This window comes from Papaver somniferum, unplaced genomic scaffold (assembly GCF_003573695.1).
Source record: "Papaver somniferum cultivar HN1 unplaced genomic scaffold, ASM357369v1 unplaced-scaffold_133, whole genome shotgun sequence".
Taxonomy (NCBI): Eukaryota; Viridiplantae; Streptophyta; class Magnoliopsida; order Ranunculales; family Papaveraceae; genus Papaver; species Papaver somniferum.
This window is the reverse complement of record NW_020622492.1, coordinates 5,490,563-5,496,876: the sequence shown is the minus strand read 5'-3', so window position 1 is coordinate 5,496,876 and position 6,314 is coordinate 5,490,563. Positions and strand designations below refer to the sequence as shown.

At 39.5% G+C, this 6,314-nt stretch overlaps 1 pseudogene; it reads right to left on the bottom strand.

Moving 5' to 3' along the window:
* Positions 1-820: 820 nt before the first annotated feature.
* LOC113333830 lies at positions 821-920 on the bottom strand (annotated as a pseudogene).
* Positions 921-6,314: the final 5,394 nt, after the last annotated feature.

Sequence of the window (6,314 nt, the reverse complement as noted above, 5' to 3'; positions counted from 1 at the left end):
TCTGTAAGTTGAACACGTGACTGCGCCGCCTTGTAATACCGGTGAGGCCTTGGGTATCAAAGCTCCACCGGGCTTCCCTCGCCTATATTCAACTTACGTTAACTCGGATTGATTCCAGAGGGGTTTGCTTAAATTGTAACGAATTCCCGTTCGAAGGATTAGAATCTGGTCTAGAAACAATCTAAGTGGAGCCATCATGCTTTTTGTTTGCTAGAAACCAATAGGTTTGATTTGGTTGAGTCGGCCTTGATCTGTGTTTTCTTACCCTTCCAATTTAGAAAATTCTATTGTATGCCTGAACGTAAAAGAGAGGCACTAGGTAGATTTTTTAAAGAGAAACCTAGTAGTTCGAAGTGTCTCGATTACCTTAATCTAGAAAGTCCGTCTTTTGAAGAGTCTGTTTTTGAACGTTCTTTAACTGAGGAGAGAATCCATGTTGCTCCGATAGCGCCGGAAATGGAAACTTTGAAAGCTTTGTTGAATCCAACTAGGACTACCCGTCCTTCGTGTATTTAGTTAGCTGAAACAGAGGCACCCTATGAACTGAAACCTGGGACCTTACAGATGCTCCCAATCTTTTTAGGGAAAGAAAATGAAAACCCTTATTACCATGTTAGGGATTTTGAGGAAATTTGTAGTACTCTAAGAATTAGAGGCTTAGATGATGATGCTTTGAAACTTAGGTTATTCTCATTTTCCCTGAAAGATAAGGCCAAGTCGTGGCTGTATAGTTTGGACTCCGAGTCAATTGAGACATATGAACAACTTACATATGCCTTTTTCAATAAGTTTTTCCCTAGGCACAAAACATCGTCTATTAGGACGCAAATATGCACATTTTCACAACAAGAGGGAGAATCTTTATATAGGTATTTGGAAAGGTTCAATGATTTATTATCCCAGTGTCCTCATCATGGTTTAGAAAAGGTTAGGCTAGTTCAGATCCTTTATGAGAGTTTAGATTATTCCACAACGACCATGGTTGAATCTCTATGCACTGGTGGATTTAAAAACCAAACTGTTGATGCGGCGATGGAATTTTTTAATGAAATCGCCGGAAAAACCCAGCAATGGGAAAATAGTAGGGCACCCCAGAAAACAATTCTTTTAAGTAGAGGAAACGTCAATAGGGTAGAAGGAGGCTATGAATCAGATGCCAAAATTGTTGCTATAGAAAAAAGGTTAGAAGCCTTAGAAGTGGGCCAGACTAGTGGTAGAGTGGAGCCAGAATATTGAAGAGCAGGCCAATGCTCTTTATAATAACACTAGATTTGATAACCGTCAAAAGATTGACCCATATTCAGAAACCTATAATCCTGGTTGGAGAAACCATCCGAACCTTTCGTGGTCTAAGGGCCAAAGTCAAGGTCAGTTTAGTAATTATAATGCTCCCCCAGGTTTTGGCTATACTAAGAATCCTTCAGGACTAGCTCAGTTTCAGAATCATTCAGATAAGAAAATCCTAAGTTTAGAGGAATCTCTCGCCTTGTTAACTCAGCAAACTGCAAAAGTCCAGTTATCCATAGAACAGAGTCTACAAGCTAGTAACAGGATAGGACAAGAAAATAGTCAGGCTATTTCCGAGTTAAAAACCCAGGTTGGTCTGATAAGTGATTCTTTGAGAGAAAAAGGTAAGTTTCCTAGTCAAACACAACCCAAACCTAGAGGAGTTCATGAATTAGGTGAAAAACCATCGAATCAATTGAATGTTGTTAGAACCCTTAGAAGTGGTAGAGTTGTAGACAATAAGGTAACCATGCCCGATAGTGAACATACTGTAGTTCACCCCTCATGATCTCACCTCTCAGAACCAGTAGCTGAAGAGACTGATAAAGTTTCTGATGATGTGAATTTGGTTCCTGAAAGGTCTGATTTTAGACCTAGAGCCCCATTTCCTCAGCTATTAGTACCAACAAAGAAGGAATCGAACTTTAATGACATAGTGGAGGTTTTTAAGTAAGTTACCATAAACCTTCCCTTATTAGATGCAATTAGGCAAATAACTGCTTATGCCAAGTTCCTTAAGGATATGTGTACGCGAAATCGAAAACTTAGCGTCCATAAGAAAGCCTTTTTAGCTAGTCACGTAAGTTCAATCATTCAGAACACCACAACTCCAAAGTACAAAGACCCAGGTTCCCCTACCATTGCTTGCACAATAGGTAAATTCCGGGTAGCAAAAGCTTTACTTGACTTAGGAGCCAGTGTGAACTTACTGCCATTCCATGTATACTTACAGCTAGGACTTGGTGAAATGAAACCTACTCAGATGACACTGCAGTTAGCTGATAGGTCTGTTAAAATCCCTCGAGGTGTTATCGAGGATGTTCTTATTGAGGTCGACAAGTTTATTTATCCAGTGGATTTCGTGGTCTTAGATACCCAACCTGTCCCTGACCCAGAGAACCGGATACCTGTGATTTTAGGTCTCCCATTTTTAGCTACGTCTAATGCGATCATTAACTGTCGAAATGGTGTGATGAGTTTATCTTTTGGTAATATGACTATGGAGATGAACAATTTTAATGTCAGTAAGCAACCTCATGAGCTAGATGACACATGTGTTGAGGAGGTGAACATGATAGAAGCCTTAGTTCAGGAGTCATTATCAAACATCTTGTCTGAAGACCCATTAGAAAGTTGTCTATCCCATTTTGGTTTAGATTTTGACGACGATAGCACTATTGAACAGGTGAATTCTCTATTAGATTCTACCCCTGTGTTAGACACTGATAGATGGAAAGCTAGGTTCGAACTATTACCAGTTTCTGAGACTACCTTAATTCCTTCTTTAGAAGAGCCCACAAAGTTGGACCTTAAACCACTACCCGATACTCTAAAGTATGTGTTTTTAGGCCCATCTGAGACTTTACCTGTGATTGTAGCTTCCAATTTGAATAGTGATCAAGAAAGTAGGCTAGTAAATGTACTTCAAGACAATAAGGAAGCTTTAGGGTGGACTATAGAATACATTAAGGGTATAAGTCCTACTGTGTGTATGCATCAGATTCATTTATAGGAAGACTCCAAACCTTCTAGGGATATGCAACGTCGACTGAACCCTAACATGAAAGAGGTAGTTCTAAAAGAGGTGCTTAAGTTGTTATATGCGGGTATTATTTACCCAATTTCAGACAGTAAGTGGGTAATCCATGTTCAGGTTGTCCCCAAGAAATCAGGTATCACTGTAGTCCAGAATGATAATAATGAATTAATCTCAACCCTAGTGACCACGGGATGGCGTGTGTGTATTTACTATAGGAAATTGAACAAGGTCACAAGGAAGGATCACTTTCCCCTTCCTTTTATCGACCAAATGCTAGAGCGATTAGCTGGACATAGTCACTATTGCTTCTTAGATGGCTACTCCGGTTATAATCAGATCGTTATTGCCCCAGAAGACCAAGAGAAAACCACTTTTACCTGTCCCTTTGGTACCTTTGCGTATAGACGCATGCATTTCGGGCTATTTAATGCCCCTGCAACTTTTCAACGTTGTATGATGAGCATATTTTCTGATATGGTAGAACGGTTCTTAGAGGTCTTTATGGATGATTTTTCAGTGTTTGGTTCATCTTTCGATGAGTGCTTGCATCATTTGACATTAGTGTTGACTAGGTGTAAGGAAAAAAATTTAGTGCTTAATTGGGAAAAATACCATTTCATGGTTAAATCAGGAATTGTGTTAGGGCACATCGTCTCTTCAAAGGGTATAGAGGTATACAAAGCCAAAGTTGACCTTATTAAGACTTTACAGGTCCCAAAAAACGTAAAAGATATTAGGTCATTCCTAGGGCATGCAGGTTTTTACCGTCGATCCATTAAGGATTTTAGCTTGATTTCCAGACCTCTTTGCAATTTGCTTGCAAAAGATGTTAAGTTTGTCTTTGATGATGCTTGTTTAGAGGCTTTTGAGAAGATTAAATCTTTACTCACTACTGCCCCAATTCCGGGGAAATGAAAGCAGAACTCTTTTATTGCCTCTACATGTTCAATCTGTTTTTAGCGGTTTCCCCAGAGATCTTTATCATTAACGCAACCTTCATTTTGCTCATTCATGTAGTTGTTTTTAGTACCTCTAAGAAAGATGATTATCCACCGTTAGTCAGTAAATTGGGTTGGCTTGGATTACTTAGTGTTCTAATAACCTTGCTTCTGCTCGCCGCTGGCGCACCTCTCCTAACTATTGGCCATTTATTCCGGAATAATCTTTTGAGGAGGGACAATTTTACATATTTCTGCTAAATCCTTCTATTATTAAGTACGGCTGGTACCATTTCGATGTGTTTTGATTCTTCCGAAAAAGAGAGGTTTGATGCTTCTGAATCCATTGTATTAATTCCACTTCCTACTTGTAGTATGCTCTTTATGATCCCGGCTCATGATTCAATTGCCATGTATTTAGCTATTGAGATTCAAAGTCTTTGTTTTTATGTGATCGCAGCATCAAAAAGAAAGTCTGAATTTTCCACGGAAGCCGGCTCGAAATATTTGATCTTAGGTGCATTTCCCTTTGGAATCTTATTGTTCGGGTACGACCGGACAACTACCGAGTCCAGGCACCTAACTGGAACCTACTCTTTGAGATTATGTGTAATTATTCATATTATGCTATAGGCTTTGTTTTAGGACAACGAGAAAACAAATTACTTCATGTGATTTATTATGCTAGCAAAACTCTGAATGATGCCCAAATGAACTACACAACTACCGAGAAGGAACGTTTAGCCATCGTGTTTGCCTTGGATAAGTTTAGGTCCTACCTATTAGGTTCTAAGATCATAATCTATACAGATTATGCTGCTTTGAAATACCTTTTATCTAAGAAGGATACCAAACCTAGATTGATTAGATGGATCCTATTGTTACAGAAATTTCCCCAGACATTAGAGACAAAAAGGGTGCAGAAAATGTAGTAGCAGACCACTTGTCTAGGCTAGTTGTTAGTTCGCCTAGTGATTCCCTTCCTATAAGGGATAGCTTTCCTGATGAACAATTGTTCTCTGTTTCCCAATCACCTTGGTATGCAAATATAGTGAATTATCTTGTTACTGGCCGAACCCCTCAACATTGGGGTAAGCAAGATCGTTCTAGGTTTTTATCCGAGGTTAAGCATTTCTTTTGGGACAATCCTTATCTGTTTAAGTATTGTCCAAACCAGATTATTAGGAGATGTGTATCTGAGAGTGACCAGTATAGTATTATCTCCTTTTGTTATGAACATGCATGTGGGGGTCATTTTAGTGCTAAGAAGACTGCTGCTAAGATTTTGCAGCGTGGATTTTACTAGCCTTCGTTGTCTAAAGATTCTCATAGTCATTGTGTTTATTGTGAGCGTTGCCAGAAGTTAGGAACCATTTTCAGTAGAAATATGATGCCTTTGAACCCTATTTTAGTGATTGAGGTCTTTGATGTGTGGGGCATTGATTTTATGGGTCCATTTCCTATTTCGTTTGGTTATCTTTACATACTTGCCGCTGTAGACTATGTATCTAAGTGGGTTGAGGCGGTTCCGTGTAAAACGAATGACCACAGGGTCGTAATCCAGTTTTTGAAAGAGAATATACTTACACGTTTTGGAACGTCGCGAGCTATAATTAGTGATGGAGGTTCACACTTTTGTAATAGACCGTTTGCTCTTTTAATGAAACAATACGGTATTACCCATAAAGTAGCAACCCCATATCACCCTCAGACTAGTGGTCAGGTAGAGGTTTTCAATAGGGAAATTAAACGTATTCTAGAGAAAACAGTTAATCCAAATAGGAAAGACTGGTCGTCGAGGCTTACTGATGCCTTATGGGCTTACCGTACTGCGTTTAAGACACCCATTGGAATGTCACCTTATCGTTTAGTGTTTGGAAAGGCATGTCACCTGCCTGTTGAGTTAGAGCATCGAGCCTATTGGGCTATTAAGAACTTAAACTTTTCAATTGACAAGGCATGAGCTCAAAGAAAGCTCCAGCCCAATGAGTTGGACGAGATTCGTAGAGATGCATACGATAGTGCTAAAGAGTATAAGAACAAAATGAAACTTGTGCATGATAGGAATATTTTACGAAAGTTATTTTCTCCAGGTGAAAAAGTTCTTCTGTATGACACTCGTTTGCATCTATTCCCCGGGAAGTTACGCTCTCGGTGGACCGGTCCTTTTGTGGTCCGTACTGTTTTTCCTCATGGCGCTGTTGAGGTTGAGATACCAGATGGTAGTAGTTCTTCGAAGGTTAATGGTCAGCGATTGAAGCCTTTTTTAGAGCCTTTTCCTACAAGTGATGTTGAGGAGGTCCCTCTGGAGGACCATGTTTACCTTGATT